Genomic DNA, 16,344 nt, shown 5'->3' on the forward strand with positions numbered 1-16,344 from the left:
GTCACCTTCCTTCTAGACGTCAACACACCGTCTTTGCCATATGCTGCAGGTATAGGCTTTTAGCTTCCTTGATTTTTCAGACTACATTATGTGTGCAAAGGCATCGGGACAGGATTCGGCTGTCTACAATATGAGCTTTCACAGTGTCTGAAAGAGGGTCATTTATTTCCTACCTTCTAAAAATGCTGAAGGAGGTCCAGGGTGATGTCTTACGGCTTCTTCACACTCTTGGTTCCAACACCCTTGGTTCATCGCTTCCATTATTGCTATGGTTCAAATGTGCCCCTGGTGTTCACACTGAAAACCTAATTGCCAAGCCAATGGCGTAGAGAGGTGGGATCTTTAAGGGGTGATTAGAGCATGAGAGCAAAGCCCTCATGATTGATTAGTGTCCTTAGCTTAGGAAGTGGGCTCCAAGTAAAGGATAAATACTCTCTCCTCTTTCTCTCTTCTGTCTCTCTTTCTCTGTCTGTCTCTCTGTGTCTCTGTCTCTTTCTCTGTCTCTCTGTCTCTCTGTCTCCCTATCTCTCTGTCAGTCTCTGTCTCTCCCCTCTCTTTCTCTGTTTCTCTGTCTCTCTGTCTCTCTGTGTCTCTCTCTGGCTCTGGATCTCTCTGTCTCTCTGTCTCCCCACCTCCCATTCCCCCAGGCCAGCCAGGGTTCCACAGTATGACTGTGTCAAACAAACAAACAAACAGGAGAAGAACATGTACAACACCTAACTCAGGAGCACAGAGCATGGAGCCTAGGGGTGCTTCTTAAAATGCAATGTTGTGACCCTCGGGTTTCAGGTTTAGTAGTTCATAAAGGATCTCAAGAACCCTCACTTCTTTTTCCTTTGTTTGTTTTGCATTTTGGAAACAGGGTCTCACCATGTAGATCTAGATGGCCTGGAGATCACTGTGTAGACCAGGCTGTCCTCGAACTCAGAGACCTGCCTGCACTGGCCTCTCAAGCGCAAAGTGCCAGGGTTAAAGTTTGCATCCCCACGCCCCGCAGAACATCTGCATTTCTAATAAGGTTTTAGGTGACACTGGAGTCTGAAAATCATTTGTGTATCATTTGGAGAACCACTAGTATTTTCTTCTAGGCAAGGTAAGACGTTTTTGTTCTTAGCATTTTAACATTGACAATCATTTACTTTAAATCATTTCAATGTATCACTTCAGTAAGAAAAGCACTAAGCTTTTTAATCTCTCAAAGAGACATTTATCTTTAGAGACAGGAAGGAGTCAAAAGAGAGGCCATGTAATGGAGAAAGGAAATCTCATTCTGTGTGTAACCATCACGGCTCCAAATGTGCTCTCGCCCACCATTGGTGAGTTAGACCATCTCCGCATGAGGCATAAACACAGACAGCAAGCTGCCAGTTTTAGTAGCGTCAATTCTCCATGCAAGCTGTAAATAACTGGGTGCTAAATGACATTTGGCTGAAGGTTCCATAGAATTGGGGATTCTAAAAGCCTCATGACTGCTTTTGGTCCATTACTGATGGAGCAAGACAATGAGGAGGACCAATCAGAAGGTAGAGAGGTGACGTGTAAGGCTACAGAGCACAGGAATGCAGGAGTGGAGCTGGACTCCAAAACTTGCCCACAGCATCAGGGCAAGTGGGTCAGGATTCGTCAACCAACCTTGAAATCAGAATCCTGTACACTGAGCACAGAGCCTCCTGATACCCCTCCCCCATTTCTCCCCTGCTTTCCTCCTGGTTTGAGGGGGTCTGTTTTACAAAATTTTGCTGAGTGAATGAAGGAAAAGAAAAGAATTTTTGTCTCCACTTCAGCTTAAAGAAACAAAGATCTACAAATCCTCTGAGAGTAAATGTGGTAGAGAGAGTGCAAAGTTAATGAACCCCAAGTGGGGGACTGAACACTTGGGCCAAAAGAGTGAGAGGCTACTCTCACAGAAGGACTCGCCCCTCTTGGGTCTGTTTAACACACGAGCCCCCCCACACACTTTTTTTCTTGTTACCTGGGGAATTTTAGGTTTGATTTTATGGTATATTTCCCACACAAACCATTCTCCTGGTGGGGTCTGATTTGAAAGTGATGCTTTGTTTCCCAATTCTCTCTCTCTCTCTCTCTCTCTCTCTCTCTCTCTCTCTCTCTCTCTCTGTGTGTGTGTGTGTGTGTGTGTGTGTGTGTGTGTGTGCTTGTATGTGCATGTGCCCATAATTCTTTGAAATTGCTCATTGTCCAATAGAGGGTGAGTTAAGTTCTTTCCTATCTTTTTCTACATAGGATTTTGTACTCCAACAGGCACTGTATATTTAGGGACAAATTCAGCTTTTTAAAGAATTGTAATTACAGCAGAATTCTAACCTGGCACTTCCTCTTCTGACTGCCACATTGGTAGGGAGCCTCACAAAAGCAGTGAGTCTCTGAATCCTGCAGGACTCAGCACAATGTAGAGAAGGGGAGGCTCCAGATCAATGGCTGTCCTTCCCTGCGTCAGCCCCTCCTTGCAAGAGCCAGGAGTGGAAACTGAGCTTTGAAGTCAGAAATGACTTGGCAGCCACTAACAGCTGACTTCCAACAGCCGTGCTTGGCCACGCCTCCACTAGTAGCCATGCCCTTTTGATGCTTTCTTCTTTACCTATAATGAATAATCCTCACAAAATTCTGGAACTTCCTTCGTGTTTTGGTAGCTTGAGTTTCGTGTGTGTGTGTGTGTGTGTGTGTGTGTGTGTGTGTGTGTGTGTGTGTGTGTGTGCGTGTGTGTATTCAGAGTCTCACCGTGTAATTGTCTGTCCTGAAACTCTCTATGTAGGCCAGAGTGGTTTCTCTCTCAAAAAGATTCGTCTGCCTCTGTACACACCTAGCTTGAGCTGTCATTTTTAATCAAAGCACTGCTTACTTTGTTCCAGACACTGTCAGGGGTTATACAGGGAGAAGAAAATTACAGTCACCATTTTTCTACCGGGGCTTACAGCTGTATTCCACCACACCCCATTAATTTGGTACTGGTACAGAAGTAGGGGCTTCCTGCATTCTGAACAAGCACTCTGCGAACAGAACCACACCCAAATCCTAAAGGAACTTTTTGAAGCAAAAGTTACAGTGTGCTGATGACTGAAATTCTATAGATTTTTCTAACAGCAGTAAATTGTAGGATCAGAATAAGCAAAATTGTGTAAATCGTGTTTGAATAAACTTGAAAATGTTAATGAGGAAATACATGGGAGGAATTGAAATTTACGAGACATAAAATGAACTTTAAAAATGTCTTGCAATCAAACAGGAATGCTGGTCCAGGCCTGCCCTCTGTGAGTACAGACGGGATCCCGTCCCATCCCAAGTGAATCCTTGGTTCCGCACTGTGTGGGGTAGAAGAAGGGTAGGATTCTGCATAACAGCGTCTCTCACTAGCTGACTAATTCCCTGTGATACTGGCCAGTGGTAAAATCCTATAATAGTAACACTGGGAAAGCCCTTAAGGGCCACCTCTGCAAACGGCTCACTTAAACAAAGCTGATGGAGACCTGGGAACGTCTAGAATGGACCTACTCAAGATAGCTAATCCAGTTAACATCCACGTGCCCTCCCTTCTTACCCACAGTCCCCAACTGCGCTCTCACCACCTTCCTCAGTCTTGCTCTAACCTACAAAATGGGGACAATGGTATTGGGTACCAGCTACCCTGTGACGATTAAACATAGTAAATGACAGGGAATTACTTTCAAAAAGCAGGGTGCCCTCTGCCACTAGGGTGCTTTCAACTCACAAGTCAACTGCAAGTCAGCGTAGTTCAGAATGCAGACTCAAGATCTACAAAATGCCCTTCCAGGAAGCAGTGAGGGGAAAGTGCCTTCCACCAACGGTGGGGTGGACAGGGGTGCTCAGGACAGCAAGCAGCTGGGTGTGGTTGCAAGCCCACTCCCCTAATTTCCTGGCACCTTTCCTACCTCCAATACATCCTTACTTTCCTGCTCCCCATTCTCATGAATGAAAGTGAAGACAGTGTAACTAACCCTGTGTCCCCTGATCTGTGGTTCCTCCAACAACCAAGATGGAGGGAAGTGAGGGTGGGGGGTTTGATTTAGCTCTCTAGAACAAAAATATATTTATTTTACCCCCTACTTTGAAAACCTATCCCTTCTTGTTGGGATGCCGTAAGCACCCTGTGTGTCTGTAACACCTGGATCTCCGAGACTAATCTATTCAGGGTATCCTGGGTGTATTCGTTTCTGCTAACTGCTCCCCTTGGACAACCGGTTTCCCTCAGCCTCTGACCGCCCACACTGGGGCAGGCCTCACTAGGAAGCCCCAGTGAAAAGCGTCCAGCAAGCCAGTCTCACTGCTGGCCCCAGGAAAACACCAGGTGCACAGCCAGGCTCAGAATGAGAACTGGGAAAACATTTATAAATCAAGCCCAGCTGGGGAGTGGAAGAACGGACTAGCTGAAAAGCTAACAACAATGATACCGAGAAATGTTAAATCACAGTGACCCAACTGCAGGCAACTGCAGTGATCTCTCTGGAACAAAGGCAGAGTGGTAAGTCAGAACAGCAACAAAGTAGTCCCCCCCGGCACCCCACAGCGTCTTACACGTGAGTGTTGGTCCTCTGCAGCGATGGATGCTATGAAGGTTCTTCAGGTTTGCTCAGTGGCCAGTTGCTTCATGAATTTGCCCTGATTTTGTTGTTGTTATTTTCTATGTGAATATGTTCTGATTTTTAGCTCAATATCAGTCTTTATGTTGCATCCAGATTTTGAATTTTATTTAGGAGGTTTCCCCTTTTCGTCTAACATCGGAATACTGTCTACATTTCGTCTAACATTGGCATTGTAGACATCAGCAGACATCGGCAGGTTTCATTCTTTGACCCATCTAGATTTTATCCTCACGTATGGATACCTAGTGGTCCCCAAGCTGTTTGTATAGAAGTTCATGTTTCAACTATAATGCCATCACTTAGGAAGAAAATAGTAAATTTGAGACCCTGTCACAAAAACAAAAGAGGGAGGCAGAGGGATGGCTCTGCTTATAGCAGACATGACAACCTGAATTTAATGCCCAGTATCCATGACAGAAGGAAAAACCATTTCTGTAAAGTTATCTCTGATATCTCCATGCTCCCGAGCGCTCACGCGCGCTCGCACACACACACACACACACACACACACACACACACACACACACACCATTCACAAATGTACACAAAAGCAGTGAATAGAATTGAAAGAAAGCTGGTTCATTTTTGCCCCAGCCAATATTACCTTGGAGAAAGCACCTTGACCATGGACTATATACCCACAAGCATTTATTCCTGGACTTTCTGTTTGATTCTACTTGTCTGTCTATTCCCTGTGCCCCTCCAGGACTTTCTTAATTACAAATATTATATTCAAGAAGCTTTACAGTTGGCTCATTTCAACTACTCAGCTATTTTCTAATCTTATTTATATATTTTTTTTGCTTTATTTTTCTATGTGACCGCTACTATCAGAAAATTGTCGTCCTATCCACGAGAACAGACATCTTTCCATGTATCCAAGTTTACTTTTATATCTTTCAGAAGTGCTTTGAGTTTTTCCCACATGAAACACGAACATGCATCCTGAAGCCATCCTCTCTAGCAATCACATCTTTCCTGGTGCTGCCTCTGGTGATCTTTGAAGCCAAGTTTACCTTGGTACTTAATTTCTACTTCTGAATAAGGAGTAACGTGATTTCCCCCTGTATCTTGTTCCCCCTTTGGCAGGCTCACTCATCTCTTGGTCTGCATTTGAGAGCATCACCACTGACCTACTGGAAGAGGAGAGAGAGAGAGAGCGAGAGAGAGCGAGAGAGAGCTAGCAAACAGTGGGTCTCTCAGGTTCAAAACAGAATGACATAAGACAATGTTGAATAAGGTCTTTGGGTCTCAGCTAGAAAGTACTCACATATGTCGGGGGCCAAAAGAAAAGAAATTACAAAACTCTTATTTTAAAACCTGAGATTGGCTTTAACTGCTTTGCTTTTCTCCATCTTTGTGACATCTTAGACAATCTTCTAAATTCTCCGTCCTCCATTTGGTCTGATATGACACAGTGGCCGGTGAGGAACGGTATTCCTAGATCCCTACAATAAACTCTCCTCCCTAATATTTCTCTAATACTTTCACAACCAAACTGCACAAGGACACAGGAATCTCTCGTAGGTTGTCATCACCATGGCTATGTGCAAACCAGGTCCAAGGCAATTGTGATACACATCTCAGAGTGCACATTCCAATCCAGTTTCAGACTTAGAGCCTTTGCTGGTTTTCTCGGGTGGTTATTGCTTAGTCCTGCAGAGACCCAGGTCAGTCTTTGGATTTTACTTCAGGCCAACCAGATGCCTTCTGTGCTAATACCTGTCTTCCAATGGTACTTTAATCCTACCCTGCACAAGAGTTGTCAATTAGCTCTAGCTCTTTTCTTCCTTCCTTCCTTTCTTTCTTTCTTTCTTTCTTTCTTTCTTTCTTTCTTTCTTTCTTTCTTTGGGGGAGGGTCTGGACAGGTCTCAGGAAGCCCAGGATGTCCTCAGACTAGCCATGTAAGCTGAGACGCTAGAGATGATATTGAACTTCTCATTTTTCTGCCTGTAGCTCCTGAGTGCTGGAATGCCAAGGACAGAGGTTCTAAAGAAGGGGTATTCGGGAGCAGCAAAAGGAATGACTCTCGGCAGCTTTCTGAAGATCACCAGACAGCTCATCCAGATAGCTCAGCTCTTGCAGACCAAAGCCCAAGTCTTTTATTTACATATCAATTCAATTACATATTGATTATTTACATATCAATCAGCATTTTATGACCTTAGCCCTTTGACTCCCAGGAGAAGACAGAAAGCACAGTTTTGTTGTTGTTGTTTGTTTGCTTTTTAACACTGTGAATGAATTCAGAGATTGACCTAACTTTGCAAGCACAGATAATAAGCTAGCTGGGTGGGATCCAATTCTGAGATCACCATTCCCACTACACTTGAACTCAGGAATCTGCTTGCCTTTGTAGCTTTCTGACAAGCTGAATTATTAGTGCAGCTGCCTTTGTTCTTTTAGGTCTGTGATGCCCCTCATATAATTTATATTGTATATTTATAATTTGCACAGTTGAGAAATTATATATGCTTGAATCCATGTTTTCAGAGTTTTTTCCCACAGCTTCAAGGGCTGTCCTGAAGATCATAGCACTTGCCATTTTGCTGAGGAATATAGATACATCCTCGACTCCTGGACTCTTGCTGTTTCTAATTGTCATGGAGTCATTAAGCTTAACTGGGAGAGCATTCCCCAAAGGAGCAACATGAAGTAAATTATGTACATTATTATACAAACAAGCCTTACACCCACCGCAACCATCAATGCTCCTGGGGTCCTACACCCTGCTGGCTCAACTCCCGGGGTGGGAACCAAGTCACACCATCTCTTGCAGGGCCCTGCAGAACTCAAAACTGGAATTAGAGTCCTCCACCTCCACTGAGCTTGTGGGGTGCTGGGGAATCAAACCCAGGGCTTTGTACATCCTAGACAAGCACTCTGCAGATTGAACTACATTCCCATCTCCGGCTAACTCTTTTCTTCTTGATCTCACATTCTGAGTTACAGCCTTGGTGGTGGTGGTGGTGGTGGTGGTGGTGGTGGTGGTGGTGGTGGTGGTGGTGGTGGTGGTGGCAGTTTTCTTGTTCTTAATGTATCAAATCTGAGTAATGTTCTACTTGGTCTAAAGGGAAAAGAGTACTTCTTATCAGAGAAAATAGAAACATCTAGTCTTCTGTATTTGCAAGTAAATCTGGAAATCCATAACTCATTTGTTTGAGGCAGACTCTCTCTAGATACCCTAGACTGACCTGGAATTCTCTGTGTAGCTCAAGATGGCATCAAACTCAATATACACCTGCCTAATATCTCCCAATGCTAGGATATTTAGGAATTCCACCCCTGTGCCCTACTCACAGTTTCCCTGTGAGCCCAGACCTCACCCATGCCTTCCCCAGGTCATTTTAATTCACTTTCATGGCAAATTTCTAGGAATCTCAGCATTCATGTCTTTATTTTCAAACTAACGGTTGAGCAGAATGTAAAGATAAAGTCAATAGAGTCAAAGATGGACTCAATAGAGACCAGAGGCATTCAGAGACTCTCCATACTTCTTTTATTTCTTCTTGTGTTTATTCAAGATTTTGACAGATGATAGAAATGAAGAGCCCATATACATGTGTCCTGCTCCAGATAGGATTTCTCTCAAGGGAGTGAGTAAAGCTTTGCATGAGTTTCCCCTCCTTGTTGGGCTGATGGGGGCTCCATTTTCAATGATTTGCTCAGCTGGAAGTTTAGAGAAGACACCTTTTGTGGCCTATGTTCCCCATAGGCTTGTGTTTTGGAACACTTGGTACCCAGCTGCTGTGCTATTCAGGGAGGTTATGGAATTTGTAGGAGGTAGAGCTTGGCTGAAGTAGGTCCATCACTGAGGGCTGGTTTCCAGGTTTTACATACTGGTCCCATTTCTTGGTCTCTTTCTTTCTCTGTTTCTTCTGTGTATCTGAAATGTGATCTGTCAGATCCAAACCCATCTCATGGTCCTGCTACACCAGACCTTCTCCGCAATAGGACTATATCCATTCTGGAACTGTAAGCCAAAGACCCCATTCCTTTCCTAGCTTGCTTTTTGTCAGTGAATTTTATCATAGCAACAAAAAAAATAATACACCATCAGGTATTTACTCCTTTTATATTACATTTTTGTTGATTGTTAAGGTAATATATATATATATATATATATATATATATATATATATGTGAGTTCTTTCTTATCTATGAGACTTACATTCAAAGGTTCCTATGGGAACCACAAATAGTATTGAACCTTATCTATACCTTTTTCACTGTATATACATATCTATGATACTTTTCTAAATTAGACATAGTAAGAGGGTAACTATAAAAACACTTAAAACAATATATTGTAATAAAATTACTTAAAACTTATGTATTTTTTTTATTTCTGGAATTTTCCTAATAATTTTTGGAGTACAGCGGACCTTGGATAACTAAAACCCTAGAAAGCAAAATGGTTGATGATAATGGTTTACATAGTTTACATGTTAGTTATATATAATTTGGAAAGCACACAAGTATTTAAAGAGGATGCATACAAGTAATGAATATCCTCAACATGAAGTAGAAACTGGAGACATTTTCTGGTATTCCCTCTCAATCTCTATATATCAACACATTTCCCAGATAGGAATTCCACACTATGTGCTGTTTTACATAGTCTTTTATTATAATTAACAACAGAATTATCCAAATTGTTAACTGTATTGTTGATGACTCCCTAATTCTTCCCTCTTGGAGTAAAAAAGTACTTACCTATTTTGAGTTCATGGGAGTGCACAGTTGAGAGACTTTGAACTTTTAGAGAGACTTTAGAATTTTAGAAAGATTTTGGATACTGTCAAGAGGTTGGGTATTTCGGAGACACTTTGAACTATGAAAGCGACACTACGTTTTAAAAACACTGAGGTTTTGGAATGTCTGAGTTTTTAAAGACCAGGACTTTTAACAGTTGGGACATTTTATGCTTGTTAATATGAAATCTTGGGGACAAACAAAAAAGGAAAGGTTATGGCTGAGTGATACACTTGTGTGTCACATTGACAAGAGAGCAAAGGTGTTGGTTAATTTTATGTCATTGTGACAAAAGATAGAGTCATTGGAAAAGAGTGACTCAATTGAGAAAACACCTCCATAAGAATGGCCTATAGGCACATCTGTTAATGTATTTTCTTAATTAATGACTAGTGGGGCAGAGTAGAGCCCACTTTGAGTGGTACAAGCCCTAAGCAGGTGTTTGTGGGTTATATAAGAAAGTAGGCAGAGCAAGTCATATGGAGCAAGCCAGTGAGTAGTATACCTCCATGGCTTCTGTTTGAGTTCCTGTCTTCAGGTTTCTGCACTGAGTTCCTTCCCTGGCTACTCTCAGTGACAGAGTACTACCCAAGAGTTGTAGAATTAACTAAACCCTTTCCTCCCCAAATAGCTTTTGGCTCCAGTGTTTATCACAACAACAGAATTCTAAATAAGCATTAAGTAAATTTCAAAAGAATAAAATTTAAAGACTTCATGCATATATATTACTCATCAACAGTTTAAGTCTATTTTATTGAACTATTCCCCTGTTGCTGAACATTTGGAAGCTTTAAAAAAATCCTTATAACAAATAATATCATGATAAATATTTCCACTCATACATTAAAATTATTACATTTATTCATTTACTTATTTTGTGTGTTGAGGTGTGGGGATACATGGCTCATTTCCATGCAGAGGTCAGAGGAGAGCTTTACAGAGTCAGTTCTCTCCTTCTGCAACTTGGGTTCCAGGAATCAAATTCAGGTCATTAGGTTGCTGGCAGGGCCTTTACCTGCTGAGCTATCACTCCAGCACTACTGTTCATATTTTTTTAAGCTAGGATAAATTTCCTGGAATGAGTTTTTAGAAGCAGAACGATGGTGTTAGAAGTTTCACTTTAGATCTGGCCAAATTGCTGTTCCGAAAGATTGTTCCAATTGCAATCCCCACCACAGAGCAGAGAGTGTCTGTTTTCACAGAACCCGGACGCCACACAGTGTTGGCACGCACTTCCATTTATCAGTGGCATCTCCTTGTGATTGTAACTGACATTTTTTGTTCAGTGAAGTTGGGCCATTTTCTTCACACATTGTAGGCCACTGAACTCCCGTCCTTAGGGACCGTCTGCTTCTGCAGTTTGGCAGCTAAACTTCTCTTCCAAACTTTTGTTCCTCTCCTGAGGATCACAAAACTTCATACGACTTTAGTTCAAGCCATTGAGTGTTTTCAGATGGTTGGTTGCTTTTAACAGAGCAAGTTGACTCAAAAAAAAATGTCATTTCACTTTCTGTTTTTGACAGAGTAAGGCTATATGTGCAGTTGAATGCTGCCCGGACTCTTTCCTAAAACCATAACTGAAGTTATCTTAATTGTCTCTCTGCATATATTAAAACACACAGTAGCCTACAGTTTGCAGTCCATAAATCCAAAGCTCTTGGAAGCAAGCTTTTTTTGTAGGCCTCTCTAGGCCTAATTAGGACTATATGATCCTTTTTAGGTATTGAGGAGAGTGAGGAAAAACAGTTAGGGCGAGCACAGGCCTTCTGACAGCAAGCTTCATCTTAACGTGAAGCCCAGAAAAGTCAGGACAAACGTGTCCTTAAGTGCCTGGGTGCCCTCCCACTGTTTCCGTGATAGGTCATGATGAGATTATTTCGTTGCTTGGGCACGCTTTGCAGTAGCTACCAGAAGTTAGTAATCCCACAGGAGAAGTGGAGAAAGTCTGTGGATTTTACGTTTATAGAGCATTTTACGTTTTGCAAGTTGGACCTGAATAGCAAGTGGCTTTTGTTCAACACTTTCCACTGGCAAACATTTTCTCACCGCAAACCTCACTTGGTCCTCAACTACAGGGGAGTGTACTCTCATCACCCCACCTTGTAGAGATGAGTCAGCCCCTCTCTCTAAGTGTAGAGCTAGTGCTTCAGTGTGCAAGCTCCTGACTTCTGCCCGGTAATTGATTCCAACTCCACCTTACCACGCTGGTGTTTTCTTGACTTGATGCTTCTTACAGATGTCACAGAGTCAAGGCTAGAAGAAAGAAGTTAAGAAGTACAGGGTGCAGCCCAGGCCATCCTCTTACTTGATGGTCAGTAGAGAGAAAACGACAATCTTGGTGTGACCTTTCCAATGAATTTGTGCGCCAGTGCCATCTGAGTATTTATCTCATCATGATCAGCCCATCACATTATTTGATTTCCGATGTTTCCTTTTTCACTTGGTCTATGCAGTCTGGGCTTTTATGGAACGACAAACACTGTAAGCCGAGTAGAGTGCTATAGGCTCCCTAAGTTGTAGAATCCCAGAAGGAAACTGCAAGAGATCGGAGACATAAGGAATCGGTGTTACTTCGAGAAGACTCTACCATTTCTTTTTTTTTTAAGACTTGTTTATTTTATTTATGAATACACTGTCTTCAGACACACCAGAAGAGGGCATCAGATCCCATTACAGAGAGTTGTGAGCCACCATGTGGTTGCTGGGAATTGAACTCAGGACCTCTGGAAGAGCAGTCAGTGCTCTTAACCACTGAGCCATCGCTCCAGTCCGAGTCTACCATTTCTTTATTGCCTCACACATATGGGGGATTTTTGAGGCTGAAAAGAAGTGTAATAAGACATTTTAAATGAAATTTGGACAAAGATGGTCCTAATGATGGATGTTAGTATTATCTGTTATATTTGATCATTTTCACTGTGTAATTGGGGATTCAATGGTGAGGAAAGATGAGCAGCAATTTTTAACCCCTGTTGATAGACCTGTGCAGATTTCCTAAACACAAACGCACATCCTGGGGAAAGGTATTTGGCCCTCCCTCTCCCCTGTCCCTGTCCTAGTTATCAAGAAGATACCAAATAGCTGTTTGGTCTTGATCTTGCCTGAGAGTGTCCTGCTTGCTACATGGTTTATGCTTGGAAGGTCACCATCACAATTCTACTCTCCACCAAAACCTAAAAGACCACAGGTGAGCCAACAGTGAACCCCACTACAGCTATCTAAAACAAGCATGTGCCTGAAAATGGATGGTGGGTTAATTACTATTAGAGGATGTGGGATCACTGTAGAGCCCATGGTTCCTTTGCTCTGAGCACGACTTCACTGAGCAAAGGACAAGACAGTCTCATGACTACTTCTTTGAAAGGAACTCATGAACTCTTATTGCTACGATGCTCAAGGAAGAAGGAGGTCCAACTTACCCTCAAGTAGAAATGAGATAGATATTAGATGTGATATTTCAAGATTATTTCTCCTCCTCTTCCTCCTCCTCCTCCTCCTCCTCCTCCTCCTCCACCACCACCACCAACAACAACACCAACACCAACACCAACACCAACACCAACACCAACACCAACACCAACACCAACACCAACACCTCTTTCTGGGTAAATGGCACCATCAACAACTTCCCAGGAAACCCTTTAAGATGAGAGCATCATGGCCAGCAAATTGATGCTCCTCAAGAGACAAGAAGACTGTTCAGTTCAACACAACTAAGTAGCTGGTGTTGGTTCAAACTTTGGACATCTGACCCCAAGTAATGTGTTTTAGACATATTGACGCCCAGTACGATTTGGTGAAAAAGTTTCTGGTGCTAATCCCTTCAATCCTATGTGTGCAACAAACCTCTTGGAGAAACAAAGTAAGCTACCTAAAGATCAGAGGTAACCTCATTGAAATTCTTTGTAAAGTACATGGAACACCTTCCATAAAGATACATTCTATAGATTGACTTAGAAAAATAAACTTACAGTAAGGTTCTTAGGGAGGATCCAGTGTGATATTCAGCCGCACAGCACAAAGGTCACCAACAGAGGATACACACCCACTCCCAACCTTCTGAGCAGAAAACTGGTACAGCATTCCTTCCCTTGAAGGAACAACCCTGTGTGTTAGCGTTCCAGATTTCCCTAGGGCTTATCTGTGAACTTGAGGACCTCTGCTCCTCCTACAGCACAGACCCCAGGCTGTTCTGCATCCTGACTCCAACTCTCTTTCAGGTCACCCGCTGTTTCCCACTAACTGGGAAGGTTTGTACCTGCCCTCAGCAAAACATTTAAAATGAAGTTTCTAGAATTTAGAACTTTCAATTCAATGATTTTTTTTTTAAAAAATTATTTGAGAAAAGTTTTTTTTCTCCCTCAGACAAATAGCAAGAACTACCCACTAGCTCCCAGCTCCTTACCTTTTAATCGGTAACCCAGAACTAAGTTCGTCTCCCAGCACATTGAAACACAAAGTTCAGCAAACTCAGTAAGACATTCATTAAGCCTGGGACAAGGCAGAGAGAAAGCAGCGTGTCGGCAGAATGTCTTTGGAACCATCGTTTTCAAACACAAGGCCAGGGTCAAATACTATCTAAAGTTATCATGGGCATCTTCGGTTGGAAATGCTAGACAGTTACTCAGTTAACTTTCTATCCATTCCCCCGCTCTTTAGAGCAAATTAAGGATAGACTATTCTTCATGAGCCAATTTAAAAGTTTTCAAATTGAGAAACATCTCTCCAGACAGTCCAAGGAAATCGCCACACTTACAGTAACTTAAGAATACACAAATTGACGTTCTTTAAGCTGCCATTCATCCACTGAGATTGGAAGGTTTCCAGTGTCATATAACCCAATGATAATGAAGAGAGGGAAGGCTGGAACTTGTATTTATACCCGCACACGTTTTTAACCTGAGCACGAGAGACTGAGTGCAGTCTAGTGTATGTTTATCTTTATTGGGAAGCTGAGCTTACAGTGGGCTTTTCAATGTAGTGACCTCACAAGTCTCCCTCACATCGCACTCAGGCCACGTTAAGCTTCTTTGGAACTTGCATCCTATTGAAATCTGATTAGCAGAATATCTCAGGAAAATCTGTAAACCAAGAAAATTTAAAAATTGGTCTCTTTTGATTCTCAATTAAGTAGCTTCTGTGACTAATCACCGCATCACCAACTTTATGATTATAATTTTCCCCAAGAATCTTGGTTACCAGGTTTTTAATTTAAAAAAAGCTCTTACACTGTGTATTCACTTACACAACTCTATGCCTTGAGTGCTTATGGAGAGTGGGGTTGAGAGGGCTTAGTAAGAGGACTCAGCGAAGAAATTGGCTTCTTTGTTTCGATGGAGTCATTTCTCACTCCCCCCCTTTTTGATTTGTAAAAGTCCCTGTCTATCCTGAGGTTTTAACCCTTCTTACTTACCCATTTTCCCTCAGTGTCTCCTCTTGCCAATCTGGACTAAGTAGCTTCGCTAATACATCACTTCCCTGGGATGGGAAGTGATTTTAAAGCAGACTCTTGTTGACATGAGAAACACAGCACACTACCACACAAGTTTAAACTGAATAACAGCTATAAGTAGCAAAATGACCCAGGAAACCTGTACATTGAACAGTTCTACGATAAATATGTTTCAGAGATTTGGTAGAAAGTCAGTTATGTGAAACTCAGAATACATTGTCCCAAACACATGGTTTTATTCTTGGCACAGATTCCTAGACCAGACCCTTAATATTCCTTCCACATAACCTATACTTTAATATACTTAGCATCCCATTCTGGGTAAGTCCCTCAGCCAGGATCCACAGACCCCTACGGCAACCTCCTAGGATTGCTTCCCAGGAGGGAATTCTCTATTTTAGCATGACATAGCGTCCAATCCTTCAGTTTCCCAGTGCAGCATCCTGAACCTTCTGGAATAGTACTTAAGACCCAGGTCACATCACTAATCATATGGGCAATTTCAGTTTAGTCTACTTTACGATGGACATATTAATACCTAACCTTTTGAAGAATAAACAAAATGATAGAATAAATGCATTTAAGAAAAGGTTTTTCCCAAGAGAAATAGTGATTATGATTGTGATAGATCGAGGTAGAAATTACGAAGACTTTGAGCTCTAGGCCCCTGGGGGCCAAAGATAAAGGAGGGAAGCTGTCTGGTGTCAGGTTCATGTCTGTGATCTATTAATTGAGACAACGTGTAGTGAATGTGTGAGTTTCCTATAGCTGCCATGATGAAGTACTGAGTGAGGTAAAACAGCCGTGTATTATCTCATTTCTCCGGAGGTTAGAAGTTCAGCATCAAGGTGTGGGTAGGGTTGGTTCCTTCTGAGGGCTGAGAGAAATAGTCTGTTCTGTGATGCTAGCTAGAACCCTGAAGACTTCCGGCATCTCTACAACAGTATACAGCTGGTGCTCTCCCTTGTCATCTTCTGGCATCTCTAGAAGAGTATACAGCTGGTGCTCTCCCTTGTCATCTTCCGGCATCTCTAGAAGAGTGTACAGCTGGTGCTCTCCCTTGTCATCTTCCGGCATCTCTAGAAGAGTATACAGCTGGTGCTCTCCCTTGTCATCTTCTGGCATCTCTAGAAGAGTATACAGCTGGTGCTCTCCCTTGTCATCTTCTGGCATCTCTAGAAGAGTATACAGCTGGTGCTCTCCCTTGTCATCTTCTGGCATCTCTAGAAGAGTATACAGCTGGTGCTCTCCCTTGTCATCATATCGTCTTCCCTTTGTGTCTGCTTCTTGTCCAGCCCCCCTTTTTATAAAGACCCCGTCATGTTAGATTAGGACAGAACCTCCTTATTACCCTAGATAACACCCCAACTGCAAGGGATTAGGGAATAAGCACGTGACAGTGAATACGTGAACTAGTCATTGAGCATTTTACGGCTGGGTTGGGCCAGACTTCAGGGCAGAGAAGATGAGGGACTCTCAGCATCTTCAGATCCAGAGAAGAAGTGGGTGCGCCTGCGTAGC

General features: G+C 42.6%; 1 long non-coding RNA gene across 1 annotated transcript; it reads right to left on the minus strand.

Annotated features, from left to right (window-relative positions):
* Window positions 1–10,210: 10,210 nt before the first annotated feature.
* Window positions 10,211–13,863, minus strand: LOC102547499 (uncharacterized). The gene is made up of 2 exons (XR_359525.5): window positions 13,777–13,863; window positions 10,211–11,906 (listed from the first exon to the last, which is right to left on the minus strand). It is a non-coding gene; the product is annotated as an uncharacterized LOC102547499 (long non-coding RNA).
* Window positions 13,864–16,344: the final 2,481 nt, after the last annotated feature.

The sequence above is a fragment of the Rattus norvegicus genome, chromosome 14 (assembly GCF_036323735.1).
Source record: "Rattus norvegicus strain BN/NHsdMcwi chromosome 14, GRCr8, whole genome shotgun sequence".
NCBI classification, from domain to species: Eukaryota; Metazoa; Chordata; class Mammalia; order Rodentia; family Muridae; genus Rattus; species Rattus norvegicus.